We start from the raw sequence: 18,796 nt of genomic DNA on the forward strand, positions 1-18,796 counted from the left end.
ATATTCTCTCTGGTTGTGAAGATGACCACACTTAGATGCATGCTTGGACTAGTGGTAGCAGAAGATATGGAGCTTATGCAGATGGATGTCAAGATAGCTTTCTTGCACGGGGATCTACATGAGGAAATTTACATGGTGCAGCCGGAAGATTTTGAAGAAAAGGACAAAGAGCATTTAGTTTGCAAGTTGAAGAAGAGCCTTTATGGTCTTAAGCAAGCGCCTAGAGAATGGTATCAGAAGTTTGATGCTTTCATTCGGTTTTCCAAGGTTTTAGAAGAAGTGAAATTGATCACTACCTCTACACTAAAAGGGCTAAGGATAATAGCCTGATAATCCTAGCACTATATGTGGATGATATGCTATTGGCTAGCAAGAATACTTATGAGCTAGATGCATTAAAGGCCAAGTTGCATGAGGCCTTTGATATGAAGGATTTGGGACTTGCAGGTCATATTCTTGGTATGCGCATCACACGTGATCGGAGTAGGAAACTCCTTTGGCTTTCACAGAAGGAGTATGTTACAAAAGTATTGCAGCATTTCAATATGGAGGGGGGGAAGGCAGTGAGTACTCCATTGCCTCCATATGTGAAACTGAGTCATACAGATAGTCCCAAATCAGATGAGGAGAGGGCCATGATGGCCAAGGTTCCTTATGCATCAGCGGTTGGGAGTCTTATGTATGCTATGATAGCTACTAGACCAGACATTGCATTTGCAATGGGAATTGTTAGCCGGTATATGGCTAATCCAGGAAAGAGGCATTGGGAGGTAGTTAAGTGCATCATGAGGTACATGAAGGGTACCAAGGAGATGTGCATCTGCTTTGGTAGAGGAGACATGCGTGTACTTGTGTACACAGATTCAGACTATGCAGGGCATGTGGATAGTAGGAGATCCACTTCTGGTTATGTGTACACCTTTGTAGGTGGTGCAGTGTCGTGGATGTCTCACACACAGAAGTGTGTTGCTTTGTCTACCACAGAGGCTGAATATGTTGCAGCCACAGAGGGTTGCAAGGAGGCTATATGGCTTGATCAGCTAGTAAGAGATTTGGGGATTCATACAGGTGTACCGACATTGCATAGTGATTCCATGAGTGCTATTTAGCTAGCACGAAATCCGGTCTTTCATGCAAAGACCAAACACATTGAGGTCAAGTACCATTTCATCAGGGAGGTACTTGAGGACAAGCGCATAGAGCTTGTCAAGGTTCATACAAATGATAACTCTACAGATATGCTGACGAAGAGTCTACCTAGTCAGCGGTTTGAGTATTGTCGTGTATTGATGGGCATTGGATAGTATGCTCACTGGTTGTTCTCCCTTAAAGGCACATTGTCCTTTAAGTGGGAGGTTGTGGGGGTTAAAGGTCACTGTGCCTTTACCCCGGTTATGTACAATACTCAAACACATATATAAATGAATGAAAAAGAAGATTAGGGTGGTCCTGCACCCACCAAAACTTGTGTGGCTCTCTATTTCTCTCCCTCCCTCTTCCATTCTTGCTTCCGTTGAGAGCACTCTCATCATGGATGGTTATAGAGGTTATAATCACTACAGTGGTTCCAGGAGATTAGTCTAAAATTTCCTTTATTATAGAATGGGGTGCTTATGCAACTCGAGTGATGCCTTTGGTTTGAGAAATTCTCATCAACTTTTTAGAGGGGTCCTCAGCTAGTTGACTGCATCCTTCAAAAAACACATTTGCACATGATAAATGAAGAAGCATATGTACCTGCATGGTAGAAACTTTTCAAGATTAGCTCATTGAATTCATTGCCATCTAATTTTTATGTCTATTTCTCAGATTAAGGTCATCTCTACTACTTCGAAAAGGTATTTTAGAGATGTCAACAAGTGGGTATTTCACTCAACTCGACCAAAAGTGTGTTTTGTATCTAAGTTGGTATCTTGCTTGGTCATGTCATTTCAAAAGATGGTATAAAGCCAGGTAAAATTTGTGCTATTCAATAGATGCTAGAGCCTTAGAATCTAACTCAATCGCGCTCTTTTATGGGATTTATCAGTTTCTATAGATGCTTTATGAAAGATTTTACCAAGATTGCAGCTCCACTGTATGAGTTGACTAAAAAGATTCCAAGTTTGAATGGACAGCTGAGTTGTGTGTGTTTTTTCATGGTTTAAAAAGCCAAGTTGTGGCTATACCCATTTTGAGGAAACTGAGATGGGATGTAATTTTCCATATGCATGTGGATGCTTCTGATTATGCATTAGGAATTATCTTGGCTTAAACAGATGGTCGATTGGATTATCCAGTATGTTATGCCTGTCGGTTATTAACTCCAATGAGTCTAACTATAGTACCATCAAGCGAGAAGCTTTGGGTATGATATGCAATGTGCAAAAATTAAGACATTATTTACTTGAAAACCCATTTGTCTTTTATGTTGATTGTCAAGCATTGCTTTATCTGATCAACAAAGCTGTCATTCAAGGATGCCTTGTGCATTGGATGCTTCTTCCACAAGAGTTCAATTTTAAGATTATTCATAAGTCTGGGAAAACTCATGTAGGAGTTGATTGTTTATCCAAACTACCTACCCAAGTTTATGGATTATTTTTCTAAAGGCACATTTTCTGACAATATGCCCCATGTCAAGTGTAGGCAATTAGGCTTGAAGGCTTGGAAATTCACTTTAATTGGTGGGCACCTTTATCTCCAATGTGCAAATGGTATCCTTCATCCATGGAGACCACATGAGCGAATGATAGTTCTATAAAAGCTCCCTTGGTCCATCAGTTGGATGTTTTCAAGGAGAATTGACAACAAGGCAAGTTTTATGACGGGAAAACTTGTTTATTGATGCTCATATTAAGTTTATGTAGTGTGATGTGTGTAAGTGCACTAGACGTCTACTACTAAATCAATCTATTCCATTACAACCTACTCATCCTTTGGTAGCTTTCTAAGGATGTGGTTTGAATTTTGTTGGTCCCTTTAAACATGCCAAGTTCACATAGAATAAATATATAATAGTGGCTACTGATTATGCTACTAAGTGGGCTGACACTAAGGTATGTTGTGATAAGTCGGCTCGAAGCACGGCCAAGTTGAGAATATAATTTGCAGATATGGATGCTCCATACAACTTGTTAGTGATCAAGGCACGGCTAAGTTGAGAATATAATTTGCAAATATGGATGCCCCATACAGCTTATTAGTGATCAAAGCTCACATTCAAAATTCAAGATTATAGATACTATATTAATACAGCACACAGGTGTACAAAATATTTACATAGTATACAATTGTGAGGCAATGGATAAAAATTATACATTATAATGTCAAACAAATTGATTATTCTCAAACAATCACTGCTGTTCAGGCGGTGGTGGATGCTATGAAGAGTTGGCATCCAATGCCTAAGATGATCCTATGAAGAAGGTTGATCAAGGAGCTTCTGTTGTGCCTTTTCCTCATCCACCACCTTCTCTTCCATGTTATGATCTCGCCTTTGCTCTAGTAGTTGAACCTTTCTAGGCTCATATTGTTGGAGTCAGAGAAGCTCTACAATAGTTTTAGCTCTAAAGTTATAGCCATAATCAACATTGTAACTATATTCTTAATAATTTACAAACGACAATGGAGAATCAGTTTCTCTGGTATTGTAACAGTTTGTCATTAAAAGTTTGTAATAGATATATCTATATTCATGAGTCAACTCTCTCTCTCTCTCTCTCTCTCTCTCTCTCTCTCTCTCTCTCTCTCTCTCTCTCTTGCTCTATGGATTACAAACCAGAGTCTCATATATAGATGAATCTCATTAAACATCATTATGCATTACAAACTTCCAAGAGTACAATGTGCCTCAACTCACATATGAGGCTCTGAAGTAGTTAAAGGATTCTTAGGTCTAATCTCAGTAAATGGATGGGGAAGGGGCTGAAGATCCTCAGGTCCAAGCTCAGTAGTTTGAGGGACTGGATGAGGGTCCTCATGTCCAAGTTCATGTCCAAGTTCAATGGATTATGGAGGCATCTGAGGTTGGGCCTTAGGGTCCTTTAGTCCTTTCAAAGGGTCATCATCTTGCTCTCGAGTGAGGTCCTCCATCAATTTTGAACTCTATCCCTCATCTAATTTCTTAGAGCTTTCCTCCTCCCTACTTTGCTCTTGTGGTAACGAGGAGCATATTGAAGGAGATCTATGATCATCCTAGCTCTAAAGTATCTACAAAAATGCAAACAAAACTTTAGATTCAAGTTTTGTGTTAAGATTAATGTTATGTATAAATTTTAAATGCATCAATAATGGTAACTTACTACTACAGGACCTGTTGTATCCTCTGACAAATAAGCCTCCAAAATGTACTTGGTGTTTATAAGGACCCTCCATCCACAAGAGTGGGCATCGTATTGTTGTGGTGTCTATGAACCATCTAGTTGCTTGTAAGCCTAAAACTATTTTAATTAATTTTAAAAAAGTACTGAGAGGGCAAATGATTTTATGTCTTACGTCCAAGTGCAGCGGTTCAATTGCACCCAACTTAGATGATTTTTCTTTGCAGAAATAGATTGCAAAAGATAGTCTCTTCACACCACTATAAGTTGCATATGTGAGTGTGAACAACTTTCTATAAAATAAATAATTTGTTATTTTAAATGATTGCAATACTTATTTAAGGCATTGCAAATTCACTTACAAATCAATCTCTCGATGAGTATGTGTAACTGAATTGAAGAAGAAGCATCATTTTAATGCATGGCAAATGTATTATATAGCTAAACTCCGATGTCGACTTCATTTGACAAATGCTGTAAAGATTAGAACTTGTGGATTGAAAATAACAATCTAGCTCCTTATGCAATATACATAGGGGGCTAGCCCAAGGGAAGTGACACTTCCTAGAAGTCCCTAGGTGCACACACTAGGCCTACTTGCTAGGGGCAAGGCAAGGTTTAGAGGGGTCTTAAAGCTAGGCCCAAGGAAACCAATGTTTCATTGGTTAGAAGGGTTAGGACTTAAGCGTGAGGGGCAAACCAAGTTTCATTGGTTTATGTGGGTTAGAGCATTAAGGAGGGGGCCATGTGGTATCCCCTCATGCACACCTACCCCCTTCCTCCCCTTCCAAAGCAAAAGGTACGGGCTTTTGACGTTGTGGGTTGCTCTGTCTCATTTCACGCATCCCTCCATCTCTCTCTCTAAGGCTCATTCTCCAAGGCTTCTGTATGACTATATGGAAGCATTGATTGTTGGTTGTACGGGCTGAGCATGATTCCCAAGTGTCTCATGGGATTGTATGGCCCCTTTTGCTGGCTGTATGGAAGTGCATCCCTAGGATGTTTGTATGGTTGATTGCATGCTTTCCCCATGTTGGTGTATGGTTCTTCCAATGCTGATGTATGGCTGTTTTTCTCCTACACGCATCTCGAGGTGAAGTTGTTGCTATATGGACCAGTGGGCACTGATTTTGAGGTATTCTTGTTGCTGTATGACTGATCTACATCCATTTCAAGGTGTTTTCCTTGTTGGTTTCAGCGAATGCATGCACTATGAGGCCTTTCCATCATGGCTGGCTGTATGCTCTCCCTCTTCTGCTCGTGACCCTCCTGCATTCTCTCTCTCATTTCAACCATTATCTCTCTTCCTTCCCCTCTCCAAGTTGCCATTTCCTCCTATTGTCTCTTGCTTCTCCATATTTTCTGCCTCCGGAGGTGTTTTGGAGCAGGATTGAAGTGATTTTGGAAGCTTGTTTGTTGCTCCTTTACAGTTGGTCATGGACAAATGGTGAACGCCTTAGCTTTGCCTTGGCAATCGGGTACTAGTATGTGCACTAGGATGGAATGATCTTAAAGAAATAAATAAGGGCACCAAGAGTTTGGGGCCAGTGTGGTGTCTTATACTTTGTTTCATTGAGCAAGGGCACTCTAGCCTCCATCCAATTATTTCTCAAATTGTTTCTTAGTGGTATTGCTTAAAGTTAAGTGGTTGGAAATGATGCAATGTGGCTATGATTAATGAATATGCAATGCAAGTTATGGTCTACTGCTCTTTAGGAAACTGAAGGCCGGTTACAATGGTTCCATTGCCGAGATCATCACCATCTTTCTACAGAGGTGAGCCCTGGTGGGAGTGTTGGGTGAAGAAAGCCCCATTGCATTTTGGTTATAGCCATATTACCAACAATCATGTCACACTGCAAGAGATCATTGACTATCTCCGAGCAGGAAGCAGACAGCTTTGAGGAGGAGCACAACACTAGTGAGGGTGAAGAAGAATAGAATGATGAGGGATAGTAGGATCCACGATGCCTCCACCATATTTACAGCCCCCCGTTTATGATAATCTTACTCCCAAAGGTAAGTTGAAAGATTATAAGGAGGGAGGGGCAGCTGTGAAGTTTGAAAGCTTCAATGGGATGCAGGACAGATTGAAGGCTCTAACATTTGTGCAATAGTTTGATGCTGCCTATTCCGGTGGTCATTTCACAAACTCTTCTAAAGTATGAACTTCTTGAAAGGTAACACACTCCAATGGTGGACTAATTTTCTTTTGCAAGGTAAAGCCCCTAACACTTGGGTTGAGTTCAAGCAAGTCTTGTCATGTGTTTGGCTCACCACCACTTTTGAAGTGGATATAATGACAACATGGCATAAGTTAGATGCCGCAAACTGTAAGAATCTTGAAGAGTATAAGAAAAGCCTTATTGCCCAGTCAATTCGTATAGGATTGCTGATTGAGAATGCACCTACAACCTATGCTCTCATGCAAGGGATGACTCCAGGGTTCAAAGGTAAGCCTGACTCTTTCCTGAAAAGGAAATTTGCCAAGATGACCAAAGTCAATTTTAATGTGGACCTGCGACCTAATAGTAACCCCAGTACCAGGGAGAGATTGTCTCCTGAGGAATGGCAAGCCCTATTTGAAGCTGGAAAGTGTTTCCTTTGCAAAGAAGGGGGCCATCAGGCCAAAGATTGTCCCAATCGTAAGCAAAAACAACCTATGGGAGCACAAGAAGTGAAAAAGGCCAGCCATACGTGCTAGGAGATTTGTTTTCCTTTGGTAAAAAGTAGTAATATTGGTATGAATAATTTTAAGAGCCAAAAATTGGAGAGTCTCCTCTTTGTAGGCTGCTTTGTTATTTGCATGATGTTTATTCCTTGCCAGTTTTGCATTGTAATTTGCAAGATGGTTCTTCCCTGCTAGTTTTTTTGGTTTTTGTATCAGTCAGAAGATGGAGAGCTCCTCTTTCTAGTCCATATGGTAAATTGTAGAATAAGTATTCCTTGCTACAGTTGGATTGCTCTTGTTGCCCGACATGGCTAGAGCAGCACATCCATGTATTATATGCTTGTTTTGGATGCTCTTGTTGCCCGCCATGGCTCGAGCAGTAAATCCATTTAGTACATGCTAGTTGGTTTTTGATTTGAACCATGAGGCAAGGATCCAAGTCTAGCATAGATTGGCTGAATTGATTCAGCTTGCGGTGATGTAAGTCTAAAAGGACATCGAGTATCGGGATCTATGTTCCTAGGATCCATTATTTCCATGTGTGTGTGGTTCAAGTTGTTGGAGGTGAGTGTACTAACAGATTTCACTCAGAGTGGTGTAGTCCACTCAGTTGTTGTGCTTTGAGTTGCCCTCGGTTGTAGCTCCTTCAAGCTCAATAGAGCATAGGTCTAGAGCATTGCCCGATGCTCAAGACGGGGGTAGTTCCTCCATCCCTTTGTCAACAGACAGGCTCAAGCTATCTAGAAGTTGCTTGGTGACATTGTATGTCTCACCCGAGGTATTGTTTTGCTGACAATACATCTGCTATGGGACTTCTATGATGAGTGTACTAGTCACTCCACACAGATGATGCATTGATATATGGATGGACTTGCATGCTCTCCAAGACCATATCATCATTGCTAGTGGTTTATGCTTATAGCAGCAAACTTGATAGTTTGTTGTTTCAAGAGGAGGGTATGTCACAGGGACATGTTATGAACTGTGACTAACTTTGGCTTAGGGGGCTAGCCCAGGGGAAGCAACACTTCCTAGAAGTCCCTAGGTGCACACACTAGATCTACTAGGGGCAAGGTAAGGTCTAGAGGGGTCTTAAAGTTAGGCCCAAGGAAACCAATTTTTCATTGGTTAGAAGGGTTAGGACTTAAGTATTAGGGGCAAACCAATGTTTCATTGGTTTGTGTGGGTTAGAGCATTAATGAGGGGGCCACGTGGTAGCCCCTCATGCACACCTACCCCCTTCCTCTCCTTTCAAAGCAAAAGGTATGGGCTCTTGACATTGTGGGTTGCTCTCTCTTATTTTCACACATCCCAAGGTGGTTGTACGGATTACTATTTGGGTGTGATAGAATGAAGCTAATCTCTTTTTCTGGACAACTACTACTTGGTTTGAGCCAAGCAAGAGGTATATATAGCAGTAAGAGCAAAAACTTCTCTCCAAACCTCATCGCCCAGCTCTCTGGAGATTTTGTGAAACGTCTCTCCAAACCTCATCACCCAGCTTTCTGGAGGTTGTTTGTGGCTGGAAAAAACTCTCCTACATCTCCTATCAACACCCCAAATGTTTGCTACATTCTCATACATCATTTTTGTGGAGTCTTAATCTCTGTGTGAGCTACCAGGACTCTCGTGTTCCTCCAAACACAAAGTGTTGCTGCTGTTATTTTTGTTCAAAAGTGATCAAATTGTCATTTTTCGGACTGGTTATTTCTCAAACTGTGTGGATTTGGATGCTAGTCTGAACTGACAAGTTGGAGGCAAGTATACAAGCTCCGACTTTGCTTTTGGAAGCAAGTTCATTTTGATTTACTGTCAAAAGTTATGAGCTTGGGAAAATCAGAAAAAGTCACAGTTTACAACTTACTGTCAAATTGTCAGATGCAGTTGCAGGCATGATATTGCAATGTTCATGGATATATGTGATGGTATTTGGATGCCCAGTGGTTGGATGTTAATGTCAAGTAGCTTGACAGATGCTATGCCTTGCCAGTGATAGTAGCAAAGTGGCATTTTGAGTCCGGTTGATCCATTGAACTAGTAACTGGAAGTTTTCGGACTGCTGTCAAAAGTGTGTAGGTGCCTGTTTTTAGCAGCAAATAACAGTGAAACCTTACAAAATTTGGACCTGCACTAAACTAGAAAGTTGTATACCTATGGATTGGCTACAATTTGTTCGTTGATAGTTTTTGCATCTGAGGTGACGTGCGGAAGTTATTGACTATGCAAAACAGTAAAAAGTTACAGAAATCTGCTGTTGGAAACCATGGCTAATGCTAGTGGCAGTGACAACATTACACAGATTGTTGGAGAGAAGTTGGATCAAAATAATTATGCCATTTGGAAGTTTCGGTTGGAAAATTTCCTGATTGGAATCTCATTACTGGTGATGAGGCAAAGCCTGACATGCCTGTCAAGAATCCTACTCAGGATCAAATCAAGAGCCAAAGGTTTGGCTAGAAAGAGCACGGAAGGTGCTACACTAGCTTTCTCTTTGTATTTCGGATGCTATAATCATGCAAATTATGAGTTGCACATCCCCCAAGAATGCCTAGGATATCTTGACAAGGTATTATGGCACCACAACAAGTGCCAGAAAGATATAGTTGAAACAGAAATTTAACAATATGTCAAGAAGGGGGAGAACGAGATACAAGAATATGTGATTGATATCAAAACTATAGCTGATCAATTGGCCTCTATTGATGCTCCTCTGGATGACGATGACATGGTTGCAGTCACTCTGAATGGACTTGGTCCCGAATTTAAGTCATTTGACACTTCTATTTCTGTGAGACAGAATATGCCGGATTTCATTGAGCTGGTTGTTCTTTTGATCCATGAGGAAGTGAAGCTTGGGCTGAATACCAATGGCAATAGCTCAAGGAATAGTGATGCAGTGTTCTAATTTTGTCTCTTCTAGTCATGTGCATGAGACATCCTCAGATCAGCTATTTGCTATAACGCATGTGCAGAATCATAAGCCTACTGATGGTGGCTTGGATGATATATGGTATATTGATTCAGGAGCATCAAGCCACATGACACCACATGAAGAGTGGTTTGATGAGATGACTCCTAGTGTGCATGGTTATGTTTGCACACGAGATGATACACAACATGACATTACACACAAGGGTGTTGTGCCTGTGGTGATGCATGATGGTCAGACCAAGAAGCTGCGTGAAGTGTTGCATGTGCCTTCGATCACCAAGAACTTGTTGTCTGTTGGACAAATGGCTGAGCAGAACTTGCAAGTCCGGTTTAATAAGGATGGATGCTTCATTGAGGAGTTTAGTAATGGCTGCAAGTTGATTGCGAAAGGAAAAAGGCAAGGAAGAATGTTGACTTTAGATGCAAGCATGCCGGAACTAAAGGCTACCATGTTTACCCATGGTACGGGTGTTGTCTCTAATTTGGAAATTTGGCACAAAAGGATTGGTCATATCAATATTCAGAGGCTGAAAAATTTGAGCAAAGAGGCATTGTCAATGGCTTGTCAAAGTTCAAGTATACTGCTTTAGAGCATGTTTGTAATGCATGCCAGTTTGGAAAAAAATCAAGGTTGCCATTCACTAAGCATCTGCGGGAGAGTAGTAGACCTTTGCAATTGATTCACTCTGATGTCTGGGGTCCCGCACACACTACCTCAATGGGAGGCTCGTCATATTATGTTACATTTATTGATGATTTCAGCCGGTATACATGGCTGTATTTTTTGAAGCACAAGGATGAGGTGTTGCCAGTATTCAAAAATTTCAAGAAAGTGGTTGAGAAGGAGTTTAACGCATATATTACCTGCTTGCAGTCAAATTATGGGGGTGAATATGTATCTAATGCCTTTGATGATTTCTAGGCCTATCATGGATTATGGAGAGAGCTGACATGTCCTCATACCCCTTAACAAAATGGAGTGGCTGAGCGGAAGAACAAAGTTCTTGTGGAGGCCGCAAGAGCCATATTAAATGAAAAGTATCTACCTGACTACTATTAGGCAGAAGCAGTTGGGACTGCGGTTTATGTGTTGAATAGAACCCCCATAGCTGGCATTCATATGATTACTCCATATGAGAAGTTGTATAGGCAGAGGCCTGATATTCGTCATCTTAAAGTGTTTGGAAGTTTGGCATATGTGCATATACCAGAGATGAAAAGAGATGGAAATTGGATCCCAAAGCTGAAAGATGTGTGCTTATTGTGGCTATGCACTGAACTGGAAGGGTTACAAATGCTACAACCCATGGACCAAGAAGACTATGGTGAGTCGGGATGTTGTTTTTGATGAGCTGGAATCTTGGTATGGCAAGCCAAAAGTGGCTGTTCCAAATGATGCATCTGTAGGTCATGCATATGATAAAAATCAGCAAATTAGTACATCCATATTTGGGCCTACATCTACTGGTTCTACTACAATGAATCCTTGGTCTCGCAGGTTACGCAATTCCACTGACACTGCTATGTCAGTGAGGGGGATAGATAAAGGGAAAGCCAAGGTTGTTGAGGTGCTTTCGCAAGCTAAAAATGATGTCCCTGGGCCATCAAATTGTGGCTATGATTCGTCATGTAGTGACAGTTGGGGTAGTGGGCTGGGTATACCATCTGTGTCTACACCTGGAGTCAAGGGAAGCAGGTACATACCTCCTCATGAATGAGGAGAGTCAGGCACTCCAGTGAGAAGGTCACAGAGAGTCAGGTATCCTATTGATAGGTTAACTTATAGTGGTTATGCTACTCAACATTATTGCATATATGACAAAAGTTATGGGACATACTGAGCCAACTATCTTTGGTGAGACTGTGCAACATGGTCATTGGCGAAATGCCATGGATGAGGAGATGGATGCTCTTGCCACTAATCAGACTTGGGATTTGGTGGAGTTGCTTGAAGGCAAGAATCCTATTTATTGGTTGCAAATGGGTCTACAAAGTAAAATGCAAGTATGATTGATCAGTGGAAAGGTATAAAGCAACGTTGGTTGCCAAAGGGTATGCACAGCAGTATGGGCTATATTATGAGGAAACTTTCAACCTTGTTGCCAAGATGGCAACTGTGAGAACTGTCATAGCATTGGTTGCTGCAAATGGCTCGAAATTGTAGCAAATGGATGTCAAGAATGCTTTCCTAAATGGTGACTTGTTGGAGGAAGTCTATATGGTTCAGCCCAAGGGTTATGTGCACCCTGACTATCCCAACTATGTTTGCAAGTTAAAGAAAGCTCTCTATGGGTTGAAGCAAGCACCTAGAGCATGGAATGAAAGGATCAGTAGATACCTGCGAGAGCTTGGTTTTGCAGTTGGGAAGGCTGATCATTCACTATTCACAAAGAAGACAATTGCTGGATATGTTGTGATTGTGATTTATGTTGATGATCTGATTCTGACTGGTAGTGATGATGATGGCATTGCTGAAATTAAGAGCAAGCTGAAAATGGAGTTTGATATGAAGAATCTAGGGGACTTGAAGTTCTTTCGTGGCATAGAGGTGTTGAGAACATTGATGGCATTTGGCTTATGCAGAGGCAGTATGCCTTGAATATGCTGGAGAGGTTTGGCATGAAGGATTGCAAACCAATGGATATCCCCTTGGATCAAAACTTGAACATGATGGTTGATTCTGGAGCTAAGATTGATGACATTACCATATATAGGCAAATGGTTGGAAGCTTGATTTATCTAACTATTACCAGGGCTGAGTTAATATATGCTGTGGGACTCATTAGTCAGTTTATGCAGAAGCCACGGAAGCCTCACTTGGATGCAGTGAGAAGGATTATGCACTATGTCAAGGCAACATATCAGTATGGACTCTTTTATGAGTATGGAAAGGATATAGAACTGGTTGGATACACAAATTCAGATTGGGCAGGATGTGCCTATGACAGGAGATCAACCAGTGGTTATGCATTCAGCCTTGGTAGTGCAGTGGTGAGTTGGAGTAGTAAAAAGAGTAGTAAAAAGCAACCCACAACGGCATTGTCTAGTACAGAAGCAGAGTACAGAGGTGCAACATTGGCTGCATGTGAGATTGCTTGGCTTCAAAAGCTTTTGCAGGATTTGGGACTGCATGTGGAAAAACTAGTTAGACTTTATTGTGATAACATGAGTAGTGTGCAGTTGGCAAGTAATCCGGTTTATCATGCTAGAACTAAGCATATTGAGGTACACTACCATTTCATCAGAGAGATGGTGTTATTAAAGAAGATTGATCTCATACATGTGAAGACTGAAGACCAGGTTGCAGATATCTTTACCAAGTCATTGGGTAGAGATAAGTTTACATACTTTAGAGAGCTACTTGGTGTTATGCTCCCTACTTGAGCTTGAGGAGGAGTGTTGGGAATCAAGCTCTCGGTTATTGTTCCTAGGTGAATAAGGTGTCACACTGACTCAACCATAGTTAGTTCTTATCAACTATGTATGGGTGTGACCTTAGTAGTGTTCAATTGTATTATGTGGGGTGAATATGAGCTGATTGTGGAGGAGACTGTTGCTCCCTCCTGGTTGCTTCCTATATCTCTCTTCTTGTTTTTCTTATACTCTCGATTCCCCCCCTCTCTTTCTCTCTCTCCCTCTCTCCAACTCCATCCCCCCCCCAACCTTCCCTCCCTCTCTCTCTCTCTCTCTCTCTCTCTCTCTCTCTCTCTCTCTCTCTCTCTCTCTCAGAACAAGGACTGTTTTGGCAAGGGCAAGGATTGGAAAACTACTTGTCCTTACTAAAATTAGTCAGTGCATACATAGTAAGGGCAAGGATTGGAAGCTCTGTGTGTGTGTGTGTGTGTGTGTGTGTGTGTGTGTGTGTGTGTGTGTGTGTGTGTGTGTGTGTGTGTGTGTGTGTGTGTGTGTGTGTGTGTGTGTGTGTGTGTGTGTGTGTGTGTGTGTGTGTACACAGAGTGTACAAAAGAAAGTGATTAGGAGGGTTGGGAATTTCCCAACCCTCCATATCACTTTCTTTTGTACACTCTCTCCCTCTCCCTCCCCCTCTCTCCAACTCCACCCCCCCTCTCTCTCTCTCCAGCTCCACCCCCCCCTTCTCTCTCAGTCTCCCTCTCCAGCTAGATCTTCCCCCCCCCCTCTCTCTCTCTCTCTCTCTCTCTCTCTCTCTCTCTCTCTCTCTCTATCTATCTATCTATCTATCTATCTCCCTCTGTAACTAGATCCCCCCCTCTCTCTGTCTCCACATCCACCACCCCCCCATCTCTCTCTGTTTGTCTTTCTCTCTCTGTCTCCCTCTCCCCTCTCTCTATCTCCCTCTCTCTCTCTGTCTCCCTCTCTCTTTGTCTCCCTCTCTAGCTAGATTCCCCCCTCTCTCTGTCTCCCTATCCAACTAGATCCCCCCCCTCTCTCTCTGTCTCCCTCTCCAACTAGATCCCCCCTCATAAATGTGGCAAAGGATGTAGATTTGGAATTTCCAGGGGCTCCTATGTGAACCACACAAATATTACTTCCACTAGAGCAAGAACTTCCAGATCAAAAGGATAAACAAAACTTCGAGAGGATAATCAAACTACTTCCACTTTGGAACTTGACGTTGAATCATTCATAGAAAAATTACAGCTATTAGCCCTACTCTCAATGACCAAACAATGGAAATTTTGCTTAAAAAGGCATCCCAAGGACTCACACACTAGCGACTTCAACCCAAAATTATCAAAACTATGGGAAGCAAATACAAACGTCCAATTTATTCTGGTCCCACATGGAGATGTAGCTTACTGTATGTCGTACATCGCTAAGGCTGATGAGGCCACCATAGAGGTGGTTAAAAAAGCTTTGAATAAAACACTCAATGGGAAAATACCTGCCAATGAATAGTACACAAGTTCAACAATGTGATTCTCAATACTCAACACATCAGTGCACAACAAGCAATGTACCTATGTTTGTCCTTACCCTGGACAAGCAACACCAAGGAGTTCATGCACACTGGCCCTCCAAAAGTCTCCCTCTCTCTGTATCTCCCTCTCTAGCAAGATCCCCCCTCTCTCTCTATATATCTCCCTCTCTAGCTAGATCCCCCCCTCTCTCTCTCTTTGTCTCCCTCTTTAGCTAGACCCCCCCCTCTCTCTCTGTCTCCCTCTCCAGCTAGATCCCCCCCTCTCTCTCTATCTCCCTCTCTAGCTAGATCCCCCCCTCTCTCTCTGTCTCCCTCTCTAGCTAGATCTCTCTCCGTCTCCCTCTCCAACTAGATCCCCCCCCCCCTCTCTCTCTCTCTCTCTCTCTCTCTCCCCATCTCCCCCTATCCCTCTCTTTCACCTCTCTCTCTCTCTCTCTCTCTCTCTCTCTCTCTCTCTCTCTCTCTCCATCTCCTTTTCCCACCCTCTGTGTGTGTGTGTGTGTGTGTGTGTGTGTGTGTACACAGAGTGTGTACAAAAGAAAGCGATATGGAGGGTTGGGAAATATCGCTTTCTTTTGTACACTCTCCCCTCTCCCTCTCCTCTCCCCCTCTCTCTCTCCCTCTATCTCTATCTCTATCTCTCTTTATCCATCTCGTTTTCCCACACTGCCATGAGAGAGGACTCTGTGTGTGTGTGTGTGTGTGTGTGTGCGCGCGCGTGCGCGTACAAAAGAAAGTGATATGGGGGGTTGGGAATTTCCCAAGCCTCCACATCGCTTTCTTTTGTACACTCTTTCCCTCTCCCTCTCCCTCTCCCTCTCCCCCTCCCCCTCCCCCTCCCTCTCCCTCTCCTTCTCCCTCTCCCTCCACATCTAACTCTCTCTTTCCTTCATGATTGTCTTATATTGAACAAAATCTATACACAAGAACGTGAGAGAGAGGGAGAGAAAGAGAGTAGCATGACAGTTAGAGTGAGAAAAAGAGAGAGAGAGTAGCATGACACACACACCATCAAAGAGAGAGAGAGAGAGACCTTTCTCTTCCATTGTGGCGTGGAAACTCGACAGTACCAGTGGCGTGACGACCGTGACTCTCCAAGAAAGCAAACCAAGGAGGATAGGAGGAAAGCAAACTCGTGACTGCTGGGGAGGATAGGATGACTTTTGGCACTACTTTCGAGACGTTACACTTCACACATGAGATTATTAATGACAATTTAATAGATGCAAAAAACGAGGTGCACTTACTATTTATATAGAACAATAGCATAAACATCTATTTTAGTCACAAAATCTGCCTCCTCTCCATCCGTTTGCGCAAGGAGTTCCTTGATTAGCATAAACATATATTTTAGTCACGAAATTCACCTCCTCTCCATCCTTTTGTCGCCTACGTCATGCGATTTTGGTTTGCTTCCAAGTTCTCTCTCTCTCTCTCTCTCTCTCTCTCTCTCTCTCTCTCTCTCTCTATTCAAATGAGAGCAGCTCATCAGGGGGGAGGAGGGAATGGGAGGAGGAAGAGGAGGGGGAGGAGAAGAGGAAGAGGAAGAGGAGCAAGAGGGAGGCGAGGGGGAGGTGAAGGCTGGGAGTGGAGAAATGGCAGGAGGAAGCTATTTTGGGCAATGCTTGTAATATCCACTCTCGCAACAATAGGGAATATAAAGAAGGAGCTACAAGCTTTGTACAAGTAAAAGTTTTCAGGTTGTGTGTGTTTAAATAGTTGAGGTGCAATAGAGCTTGAAGAAGAGAGAGAGAGAGAGAGAGAGAGAGAGAGAGTAACATGTGTACAAAAGAAAGCGATTAGGAGGGTTGGGAAAGTCCCAACCCTCCTAATTTCTTTCTTTTGTACACTCTATATGGTGTGGAGAGAGAGAGAGAGAGAGAGAGAGAGAGAGAGAGAGGTGAAAGACAAGGATAGGGGGAGATGGAGAGAGGGAGAGAGACAAAGGGAGGGAGGGAAACACACACACACAGAGAGATGTACAAAAGAAAGCAATGAGGAGGGTTGGGAAATTCCCAACCCAACATATCGCTTTCTCTTGTACACTGTATATGGTGTGTAGAGAGAGAGAGAGAGAGAGAGAGAGAGGGGGGGGGGAAGAACTGGGAGAGAGAGAGAGAAGTGAGAGATAGACAGAGAAGTGATAGAGGGAGAGAAGTGAGACAAACAGATAGAAAAACAGACAGAGAAGTGACTGACAAACAGACAGATAGAGAAGTGAGAGACAGACAGAGAAGTGAGAGAGGGTGAACAGAGAGAGAGAGAGAGAGGGAGGGAGGGAGAGAGAACTGTGAGAGAGAGACAGACAGATAGAGACAGAGATAGAGAGAGGGAAAGAGAACTAAGAGACAGACGGAGAAGTGAGAGATAGACAGAGAAGGGAGAGAGGGAGAACTAAGAGGGAGAGAAGTGAGAGACAAACACAGAGAGAGAGAGAGAGATAGATGAACAGACAGAGAAGTGATAGATAGACAGACAGACAGAGAAGTGAGAGAGGGTGAACTGAGAGGGAGAGAAGTGAATGACACACACACACACACACACACACACAAAGAACTAAGAGGTGGACAGAGAGAGGGAGAGAGAATTGAGAGTTAGAGAGAGAGAGAATATTTGAAATAACACCCACCGTGCTAGTTCTAGTTGGGGATCTATGTAAGTGTGAATGTTACTAGTTAGGAATCTTGGTTGTGCATACCAATTATCTATCACTTGATAGATTGTATGCCTTTTGGGCCAATGCATAATCGAGTGTAACTTGTTTTTGTGAAGTTCAAGGTGATGATGGAGAGAGAGAGAGAGAGAGAAGGGGGGGGGGGGGGGGGATTGTATGTTCTACCTTCTTAGAATGCATGTTGCATAAGAGTGGCTTAGAATGGCCAATTATAAGGACCTTTTGGGCCATCTATTGGTCTATCCATCCCTTTTATATGCCCCTTTTCTGCCTTGATTGGCCCTAGCCTTATTCTGTATGAGCTCGCCCCTAGAGGACCCTGCAGATCTTCTCTGACTTGCCCATGGAGAGCTTCAAACTTGCACATGTAGAACTAAGATAGAGAGAGAGAGAGAGAGAGAGGGAGGGAGGGAGGGAGGGAGGGGGGGAGGGAACTGAGAGAGAGAGAGAGAGGGGGGGGGAAGAACTGAGAGAGAGAGAGAGAGGGAGACAGACAGACAGACAAAACTTGGCTTTTGGCTTTTCTATGCCCCTTTTATGCCTTGATTGGCCCTAGCCTTGTTGTGCATGAGCTGGCCCTCGAGGACCCTACAGATCATTGACTTGCCCATGGCGAGATTCAAACTTGCACATGGAACCTCAAAACAAGTTTTTAATGTGTATATAAACCCTTTTCAAGGTTGCTTTCTAGTCTTCCCTGGACATGATAGGCAGTGATAGCTAATGATCCTCAAGCTGAGCATATCTAGCATTTTCTCTGTCTACCTCTTAGAGCGGAACATGTGGTATCTTCAGTGATATAACATTCCATCAAAGCACTTCCCCTTGTAGGATGAACTAGCACCAACTAGCAAGATAGTATTGCTGGGTGAGGATGTTGGGGAAGCATTGCAGCTCCAGCCTAGCATCTACAAATGCCCAAGTATTTGTCATTGGCCCAAGCATGTTGACTTTGATAAATGAATAATGCTAGACTGATCGCTGAGTTTACTCCATGCTGTTTATCAATAGTTGCATCAAAGGCTAGAGGGGATAAAAGGCTACATAAACCTTGATAAAGAATTATGTTATGTTCATGCTTGCACAGTGTTCGATCATGCCTTTCATGAGAAAGAGAGAGAGAGAGGACTTAGACTTATGTTTTATGATCTTAGGTGCAGTTTAGCATCAATTACAATGGCAAGGATGAAGGCTACTACCACAGGAAGATGGACAGGGGTCCACCCATAGCAAAATTGGCAACATCAAGAGGACGGGATTCACATCCAAGAAAAGGAAAGCCAATGCATCTTCTCAAACAATAAAAAAAGAAAAGATTT

Source organism: Dipteris shenzhenensis, chromosome 9 (assembly GCF_047967505.1).
Source record: "Dipteris shenzhenensis isolate YYH24624 ecotype China chromosome 9, Dip_SZ_1.0, whole genome shotgun sequence".
Classification (NCBI taxonomy): Eukaryota; Viridiplantae; Streptophyta; class Polypodiopsida; order Gleicheniales; family Dipteridaceae; genus Dipteris; species Dipteris shenzhenensis.